General features: G+C 34.9%; 1 protein-coding gene across 1 annotated transcript in view; it reads right to left on the reverse strand.

Annotated features, from left to right (window-relative positions):
* Positions 1-11,288, reverse strand: part of LOC117123061 — a 21,997-nt gene that overhangs the window by 9,545 nt on the left and 1,164 nt on the right. The gene's annotated exons all lie outside the window — the stretch shown is intronic.

Genomic DNA, 11,288 nt, shown 5'->3' on the forward strand with positions numbered 1-11,288 from the left:
GCCTTTTCAAATAACATGTTACTGTATATCTAGGCGACCCCACTGACCCCAAATAATATAGGCCTACCTATTAATTCATATGATGTTATATTGTTTTATTTTAGTTTATCTGTTTATCATGAAGGCCTACGCTAGTTTGACATGTGCGTTGTTAGTAATGTCCTTTTTAAATTTTTTCATTAAACTTTGTTTTTATGGTAGCGATCTATATTCTCTCATTTATGCCACAAATTTTGTTGAGCGATTTAGTAATTTGAACAAAATATCACATAGGGTCACAAAGAGTCATACGCTGTAGCATCGTGATCCGCCGCCAAAACGGTGATTACGACAAAAATAGCATATCCCCAGCCGGCCTAATGAGCTTTGTGCATGTTTATTACACTGGCCTTTTAATCAAGCGATTATTGGGTTAAGCATGAAACATTTACTTTATTAAGAATAGAGTCCCTTGTTTTTAGCTAACACAAATTAATATGGTAAAACCATTTTTATCGGGTTGCTTTTTGTATTTAACATGAAATAAGCTAAGGGCGTACTGGCGGAACACCATCCAGCGTCAACAGAATATAAGGTAAATGAACGCAAATGGCGTCTATCATTCTAATTGACATCTTTTGTGGGGGTAGAACAATTTATTCTATTTCAACATTGTCATTACCCTCTTCTGTCAAATAGCATTCCTCCGGCACAATCCGTAAAATCGAGTCACTTAGCAACGTTCATATCCGTTACGTGGTTGCGCGGAAAACATCGGGGACGACGAAGCGATATAAACTTAGTTCTCGTATCTTAAATGATCAGTGCCTTGGGGCGTAATAATTAGGGGTAATTTTATAGTAATTGCGAGGATTCATCTCAACACATTTTGGTCACAACAGTTTTGGGGCGTTAATTTTCCCAGAATGTACGTCGGTTTTATAAGGTCATGTTATTGAATCAGTATTTACACACTTATATAATTAGAATCCGGCATCGCGTGTAGGTTTGACAGTTAAAACAGTCAGATTTGAGAAATGAAAAATGACACTAAGATTTCTCTTCAAGAATTTAAGAAATTAATACCTTATTGATTGTAGTGTGCAGATACCATATTCACTTTGACGTGACAATATAATTTTGATTGCGTCACAGTCCTACTTTAATAGTCTACATTCATTTATCTAGGCCGGTTGAAATATAAACATTCTGAGCTCTCCGTCTGTGGGATAGGGTGTGATGCCGCGTGTCTGAAGAGTGACGCTCACACTTAACCAATAGATAGGCCTTTTAATGTGAGACGTGTTCAGAAATTTTTATTTACTATTAGTAGAGCAGATGATGGCCAAAGTCATCTAAAGCCTGTTTTCCACTTGGCGAATTTATTCGCGCGAGTGGAAAGCGGCGGCTCATGCACATGCGCATTCACATTTCTATCGGAGTTTTTTGCTGGCGAAAAAATGCACAACCAATCAGAACTCAGGAAGTGAACCGACGCTTTGATTCGCGCGAATAAATTCGCCTAGTGGAAAACCAGCTTTAAGACGTTGAGAGTGTCAATCAAACATAACAACTGACCAATCAGAACAGGACAAAGAATACGCGCGTGTTTTATAAACACACGTGTTGTCCCACAAACTGCCATTTTGTTGGACACTGGCAACAATATCCAGGGGACGGGGCTTAGCGGAAAGTTTTATAAAGATTAGTTTTCAAAGACAGTTTTTAACGAAAATCTTTAAATTGCTTAGCAGCCAAACTGGTCAATGCAAACACTGAATAGCATTAGTTTCTTTACAATTTCAGAAGTCTGGTTTGCAGCACCAGCAGAGGTCCATTTAAGCGGTGGTACATGCGATTGCCCAGTAAGCCATCATTGTTGTTTAGATCCATTTTCTACTCTTTATCAGATGCAGACAATGAATAATTCCTATTACTTCTTCGCAGTTATCAGATTGTTGACACAACAGCAGATCTATTCAATCCGGCAGTTCTTGTTCATTGCCAGTAACTACTCACCGCTTTGAGGTTCAGTGTTGCATTCTATTTTTTCTATTCTTCTTTTTATGACGTTTCATTAATGTCCAATCCATATCCCTAATCTACCTACTAAAATAATTGTTCATTCTTCCTGGACTATTCTCAAGACCCCTTTATTTTATTTTGTAGTTTTTTTCTTCATTCGTTGCTGGCTAGCACTTTAAAGTCTTCAATTCAATTCGTTTCGCTGTTCTTATGATAACCCATGTTTCTGATCCGTATAACATTACATATATACTAGTATAGGATAGGAGGAGTATTTTTGGTGTGAATTACACCAAGGATAACCCACTAAGTCCGAAGACTTATTACCAGTGGAGTCTTTCTGGAGGTGAATTGGGCATGAGTACACCGCGGGAGACAACCCCCTACTCCTTTCCGAAAAGTGTACTGCGTCCTTTAACGTGCACATGGGTCATACTGTACGCTGGACAAACGGCTTAAACGTCTCACCCCTCCAGCTGAAACACAAGGACAGCAGCGATGGGAATTGAACCGGGGACCTAGAGATCTCCATGGTTTAGCGCACACAGTAGCAACGACCAGTATAACCGACTGACCTAAGATGATCTCAATATATTTTCCATAAGCTGCCCTCTAATATTTTATTAATCTCTTTCGCGATTGTAGGCTTATTGCAGTCAAAATAATTTCTTTTTTCTTTCAGAATATACCACACAAGCGACTTTTACAGCGAGGGATTCAAACTGTAGACCTCAAGGTGTCCAAGCTACAACAACCGGTTACACTGACCTTCCGGCCATCACTTTACCAAGTTATGGTCTGTGTATTTGCACCTTACTTTTGTAACATTGTCATTATACATATTGTTTCATATATATATATATATATATATATATCGTACATAGTTTTTGTAGGCTTAGTATGGGGTTACGCAAAGGTGGATTTTCCTTCCGTTTTGGTTGGAATATAACAGGAGTGGTAGAAAGTCAAATGAAAGGTCCACCATCGAAGTTTAAGAATTACAGCCTGATGAGCAGCATTTCTGAGTCTCACAGCCGTACAGACCTGATAGGTAAGAATCTCACAATCCCACCAGAATACCGATTTTGTAGTAAACAACATTTGCAGTGAAATTTCTGAGTTTATATGGAGAGACGAGAGGAAAATTCTTTTGTTATCTTACTTAGTTTTACTACTATAGACAGACTCGCTCCTTTGATATTTATTTCCTCATATGAAATGAAAGATAATTACTTTTTAAAATAGTATGCAATTTATTTTGCCGAAGTTAAAGCTGCTGGATTTACGTAGCAGTAGTCTTCAAGACGCAAACTTGACTGGGATCATCCCCGCTTCCTCTTTCCTTTGTGGGATGCATCCTTATATAAGATGAGTTGATGATGTATCGACTAAAATTCTATCTTCAATGTTGCATTTAGGAAGCTGGCGATACACACCCACCTGGGCTATTTGAATTATACAGCAGTATCAATCAATACTCATTGTTTTCATGTTTGCGTTTAAAAGCTGAGGTCTCTCATTAGGGTAGTATCGTTTGCCTCCGTTCTCGCATTTACCAGTGACGTCTGAAACGACTACAGATGCAGTTATCCATCAATGCGTATAAGAAATCTAAACTCATCAAAGCTAATGCCGTGCAATTGATTTATCAATTGATGCAAACATGATGAATTAATAACGGTGAATTAATAACGGAAATTGTCACCAATTGCGTCGAGATTGATCACCAGATCCATGACAACAACATATCAAGATAGGTAAATGTTTGGTTGATTTAGAATGCTAATATTCGTTACGGAAATAATATGTTTTGTCAGAGGTTAAATTAATTGAGGTATTCACACTTAATAATGAAACGCATAAACTACATGAAATAACACTGAGCAAACAATAATAATCAAGTATGTGTAGGCCTATAAATAAACAGACTCCGAGTGCAAATGCGTTAAAGATGGAGGTATAAAATAATTATGATTACCAGCTTTCACCGATTGGACAACAGGAGCTATATGGTTAACTTGAATCCGATTGAAAGAAAGTCGTTTCACGCAATTTTATAAAACATACCAGTCATGTATCTCTTGTTTAAACACGCCTTCCACCGGGTCCTGGGCTCAGGTCCCACGAATAAATACAGCCTCTCTCACTAAAAGCTTGGTTTCCATACAATCGCCACGCTATCGCCGACATTTCGGTGATGCTGATTGGTCGGCACTGAACTGCATTGTAAACACCTAAGCGAGAGTGTAGCGATTTTAAGGAAACCATTTAGCCACCAAATTATGAGGCTTAGTTTATTAGTTAATAAAGCACACAGCTGGGCCCCGAGGGAAAACAGTATAAATTGATATAGATTTGAAAAGAAAAGCACATTTTGAATAAATCCATATACGAATATTTCATCGGTTTACGATAGTATATATTGCTATGTACAATCATACATCAAATCGTCTAAACCCATGGGCAATGTTGCTATGGGAATGTCATAGAACAGACAGTTTGCACGTGTATGGTTTATTATCAAACGATAACATAAAAATTGGAAATCAGTTTCTGAAATTATCTTGTAATAACCAGGACTTTAATGAACTTAATTGGAGAAGCGATTTTAATGGAAACATCACGTTCAGTTTTTCAAAAAACTACATACAGCATCCGTGTTACCTCGATTACAAATAAAATAGAACACTGATGTTGATTGTTGACTTCTATGAAATGAAAAGTTATGACGTCAGAATGACGTAACACGTCTATAAATGATCTGTGTTAATGCACAAAGCTTCGTTTTCTGTGGTTAATGTTGATTTTCACCTTACATCAATCAGTAGTGTTTAGAGTAAACCAACTTAAACGAGATGTTAACGCGTGTTGTCTGCAATGTTAATCTCAGCGATAACAATCATGCTGTAGTATAGTGTAGCCTACATAGTGATCGGCATTGTAATACAAAGATTATGTTTATGACAGGAACAAGCCACCTCAACGATGCTACTACGTCTGTAAATTTTATATATTATAATAGGCCTAAATTGTGATAAATAACAATTATAATTATAATGATTATATTGATACTAATTATAATGATCATAAAATTATAATCATAATATTTACAACAATTATAATGTAATTATGATAATTATAAATGATAAACATAAAAATTATAATAATTATATAATAATAATTATAAAAACTTTAATAATCATATTAATTATAATGATTATAATTTTATAGGCTACAATGCATTTTGTAACTCAGTAGAGTTACTCGCATAGGCCTATTATTAATCGATTTATGAAGAGATAATAAACCCAGTATTTTATTAACTGTATTTCAAGAAAAATGTTTGATTATGAAAAGTAAACAATTCATCTCCAACACTCTCTGCTCTCAATCATGTCCTCGTGTTTGTGGAATTTGAATAAGATTTGCTTTTCTTACAAATTTATCATACTGTATCCTTCTTCACCTACTTTAATGTAGGCGCAAGATTGTCACATTCTATAGCACATACATACCTCAAGTAGCGGTTTGTCGTATCATAATATACGTTCCCAACATTCAATACATTTCATCTATCAATCATTAGTGGGTCGCCGACGCCATTGAATATTGTGAAGGATATGTCTTACAGTTTGCTTCCTGTTTTGCATTGAATCTCATTTTTGCCCTGGGTTAAACGTTGAAGCAAAATAAATCAATTTGTGAGCAGATCAACCCATATTCAAGCCGATGGTGTTGATAAACGATACATTTATTGTCTTTCTTTTTAATGAAAACGTGAAGAGGTGTTCGTAGAATATTATTATGGAGATTTCGTTATTTTAACCAAAAAAAATAACGAATACGTCACGTTATCTTCGTTTGCGTTATTCCTGTCAACACAAATACGATTTGGCTACGAATACTACTGTAGGCGAATTGAGGGCGCACTGTTGACGAACTTGCATAGCCTAGAGCATGGTGCTCTTCTATTGCTCCATATGCTTATGCACACGGCTATATAGCCTCGTGCCTGGAGTGGCATGAGATTACGTTCGAATTCTGATTTCTCCTGTTAACGGTTATAGTTAATTTGACAGTTCTAGTAAATTAGTTGCATTATATTTTCGATGTTAATATCATGGTCATAAATTTAGTCGGTGCAAATCTTAAGGCGTTTAAAATCATGAAATGACATTCGTTAATGAACGCCTTCATTTCAGGATTTCCTCCGAGGATCACCTTCCGTGATTCTTATCTGTTAGTGTTACTATTCACAGTTACCTTCGCATTAGTGTGGAAAATGGATAACGGCCTCAGACAAACATTTACATGGGTGAGATCATGGAGGTATAAATTTAGCATGAAGGGTGAAGTTACAGCAATAGCAGTGTGCGATTAATACGTTTGGCATAGTCCGTATAGAGAGCTATTCGATAATAGTTAATGATAATCTACACGTGCGTGCTCCGTGTATTGATATACAATTGTGTCAGAAAGTCGATGAACAAATGTAGATATGTTTTAAATAATTACGTTTATTGATCACTCTCTTAATAATTTAAAGAAGCGTTTTTTCTTCTTATCTACGCTATAGGTCTAATGTGGTTAAAACACAAATGGCCGTAATGGGCTACCCCGGGGAGGAGACCTACTCCTTGCAAAGCTTAATCAACCGTTCAGGACAGGAGGACAGCTGTATTAATTTATGTCCAGGATGTACCGCAGAAATCGCGGGTGCGAACTAATTTATTTATGCCACTAACAGGCTGTACACACACTTTCAAATTTTTTTTGAAAGTGTTCCATTAACAGGATACAATACGATTCTGTCTGTTGACTTGCACCTTCAACTATTTTTCCATGTGCCTGATGTGTGTATATTATGGTTTTATTTCCCAGGAGGAAAAAAAACTATCATTTCAATTTTGTAGTGCTATATGATATTATAATACCGCTTGAATATTTAATCTACATGCGCTGTATAAGTTGGCTTTATATCAGTATCTATCGAGATATTTCGATAGACAATTAACCTTTAACCTCAAGCTGCTTAAAATATCCATTGAAAGATGGCTTAAGGTAGGCCTAGTACGGTATAAGAAATCACAGCACAAAGACAAATCCTGAATGGAAAATCAATTCACTATCGAAGAAAATTATGTTAGGACTTCTGATAATCAACGGGATTTGTGCTAACTCATTCATAATTGAGCAAAGGAGCAGTAAAGACGTTGAATTATATCATAACTACCCGGCATTACCCAGTGGGCATTATAAATAGTTTCTTAAAACTTTCAACGAATATCTCAATCACCAACCAAATATAGGCCTATTTTGTATTAACATTAAAAATGGGTTCCTGAAATATACTAAGTAGGCCTATCCCTAGTATGTAATGTAATTATGACTGTACAGGGCAACATAATGTGTTTCATTAACCGACATAAACCCAATATTGGGTTTGGGAAACATGAGGAACATTAATAGCTATCAATACCGATATTTGGCTCCTTTTGAATCTTCTCCTGTAACGTTCAAGAAAATTGATACTGATTGGATGCGCTCGCTTGATGCAAACGCGTTCTTGTCATGGAGGTCTTAAAATTATTGAGTTTATGTTCTTCTACTTGACTAGAATTAATCTGTTAATGTGTTATTCCTTGACTTTCGAAAGGCTTTAGACCTCATCCCAAACGATATTCTACTCACCAAACTTGTCAGGAACTATAACATCAGAGGTAAAATGTGGATGTGGATTAAATCCTATCTATTCGGAAGAAAGCAACGGGTCACTTTTAAAGGAACATCGTCATCATGGGTACCTGTTAAATCAGGTGTTCCACAAGGAAGTGTTCTGGGCCCATTACTCTTTAATCTGTTCATCAACGACATAACTCATAATATCTCTCGAGTAGTGCCAAAGTGCGAGCCAGCGAGCCAATGTGCGACTCATGCGAGCCAGCGAGCCATACATTTAATTTTTTTTTTTTTTTTTCAGGTTATCCAGTTTTGCAAACACGTAAGCCTATCCTATATTCTTTGGCCTAGTAGATGCAAATGAATAACACACCGGGGAGCTTTGCCTGTGGAGTCCAGTCATGCGCAGTAAATATACTTTTGACTTTTTCGAATCGCCGATCCGAAAGTATGCAGCGCTGATAGATGTTGTTAAAATACAGATATACAGATACATACATACAGATATATTTATATATATTATACTGTATTTACTTATATATTTATATATATTATTTTATATATACTGTATTTATTTATATATTTATTTATATATTTATTTATATATTTTTATATTTATTTGTATATTCATTTATATATATGTATATATTTATTATATATTTATTTATATATTTATTTTATATACTTATTTGTATATATGTATTTATTTATATATATATACTGTATTATTTTATATATACTGTATTTATTTATATATATATATTTGTATATTCATTTATATATGTATATATTTTATTTATATATTTATTTTATATACTTATTTGTATATATATATTTATTTATTTATATATATACTGTATTATTTTATATATACTGTAATTATTTATATATTTATTTATATATGTGTTTGTATATGTATATATTTGTATATGTATTTATATATATTTATATGTTTATATATTTATTTATATAATTATTTAAATTTTTTTATATATTGTTTGTATATTTATTTGTGTATCGTATATATTATATATTTATATATATTAATATGTTCATATATTTATTTATATATATATATATTTATATATTTATTTGTATATTTATATATATTANNNTGTATATCTGTATTTTAACAACATCTCTATCAGCGCTGTATACTTTCGGATAGACGATTCGAAAAAGTCCAAAAGTGTATGTACTGCGCATGACTGGACTACACAGGCAAAGCTCCCCAGTGGGGGAAAAAAAAATTAAATGTATGGCTCCCATGGCTCGCGCATTGGCTCGCATGACTCGCTGGCTCGCACTTTGTCACGACCCATATCGCTTCTAGTACCTTGCTTTTTGCCGATGACACTTTAATATTCCGGAACATACGCAGTAAACGATGATTTGTCTCTCCAAGCTGATCTTGACAGCATTGTGAACTGGACCACTACTAACAACATGTTTATTAACACTACTAAATCCAAAGTTATGCACATGACAAGATCATCCAAACACAGAAACCATCTCCCAGCCTATCATCTCAACAATACTAACCCCTCCACCGTTACATCATTCAAGTACCTATGACGAACAATAACAAACACACTAACAAGGAAAGAATATGTCACATACACCACAAACAAAGCTGCCAGATTACTAGGGTTCATACTGGTAGGTAGCTGGAGGATGTTCTTCAAAAGCTATATTATCACATACAAAACTCTTATGCTTCCGGTTTTGGAATATGGAAAGCCAGCCTGGCACACTCTCACTAAAGACGAGTGTAAACAAATTGAGCGTGTACAAAGACGAGCATCACGGATGTGCCTGCACAAACAAACAGGTGAAACGTCATACGAGACTAGGCTCAGTTCTCTGAATATTGCGACACTTCATGACAGAAGAGAACAAACTGCTATCATCTTCGTCATTAAATGTCTGTATGGACTAATCGACTGCAAATCAGTGCGCGAAAATGTGATAATAAATGAACGCTACCAAGAAATGTTTATATTTAAGCATCAATACGCAAGAACTTTGGCCTGCAAGAACTCCATGTTAATGAATTTCCAGAATTTGGACGTGTCTTCCTGAATTTCTGAAAGAATCTGCAATGTTGGACACTCTACAAACTTTTATATGTAAATTGAAACTACATTTTACCGAAAAACAAGAATATTTATTGTAAATTTGACATGCTGATTATTAACGTAAATTCATTAAATTAATTTTAAAATATACAGCAATATCTAAGATTTATCTATTTTATGCTGTCAACAATTAATATCTTTATAGGCCTTTATCACTATTATAAATCCTAGCCAACTTAGGTAATATTGTAAAATTTGTCCAATTTTCATTTGTTTTGTAAATGTATATGTTTGGCTGAATAAAGAATGAATGAATGAATGAATTGACGAGATCAAACCCTGTCAATCACTGGGCCCGGTCGTCCCAGGTTCCAGCGTGAAATAAGCAAATCTTCTTCTTCTTCCAATCACCAGCAATGGTGTATTACGTACCGGTACACCATGATAGGCACGTTTCGCGTGCCTATCATGAACGCAGTTAAATCACTTGGTTGACGTATTTCCATCACTTGTCCCGGACCTCGACAGGGTGGGTGGATGGTGACTCTCTAAAATTGTTGTATTTGTTTTGCGTATTGTTCGATTTAGTTATATGATAAAACGGATAGCATAACGCAAATTAATGTTTTTTATGCAGAGAATTATATCGTAATGGGCTCTGTGGTCTAAACGGTATGACGCTCGCCGAGATAGCGAGAGGTTACGAGATCGATTCCCAACAGAGACCTCTTTTTCATCCACCTATAATAAGGAACTTTCGTTGATGACCTATGTTTGATCGATTTATAATATCATGTTCCTATATATTTGAGCATTGTATTAGTATCTATTTGATACATACATATACATATATATATATATGCCTATATATATACTATATATATATATATATATATATATATACATATACATACACATATACCTGCCCTTTTACTACATACATGAACGAACGCGTTAGCGACATATTATTATTATTATTATTATATATATATCTATATATATATATATATATATATATATATGTGCACAAAAGTAATTTTGTTTTATGGTTTATACAAATAGAGAATTGAATTTGTAGATTGCTTTAATTGCATGCGTCACCCCGATGTTTAATTCATGGCAAGATAAACGCGCCTGCCCTTTACTACATACATGAACGAACGCGTTTTATATTTTACTTAGTCAGACGTCCATTCCCTGCTTCAACTTCATCCATGTATTATAAAATATGTCAACACAGTGTTTGATTTCATCAAGGGAAACAGTCAACCCAGCAAGCCTACTTCAACCCATCATCGGAAAACATCAACCCAGTGCTTCAAGTTGCGTTGCAACCTAATTGACTATAGCATGCACAGTATTGGGTTTCTTAAATGAGAAAGAACGTATTGACCAAGTACAGTATATACCTGTCTCTTATACACATCTAGATGTGTATAAGAGACAGGCTGTATACTTTCGGATAGACGATTCGAAAAAGTCCAAAAGTGTATGTACTGCGCATGACTGGACTACACAGGCAAAGCT

Source organism: Anneissia japonica, unplaced genomic scaffold (genome assembly GCF_011630105.1).
Source record: "Anneissia japonica isolate Jap-2015-1 unplaced genomic scaffold, ASM1163010v1 scaffold2999_len715162_cov194, whole genome shotgun sequence".
NCBI classification, from domain to species: Eukaryota; Metazoa; Echinodermata; class Crinoidea; order Comatulida; family Comatulidae; genus Anneissia; species Anneissia japonica.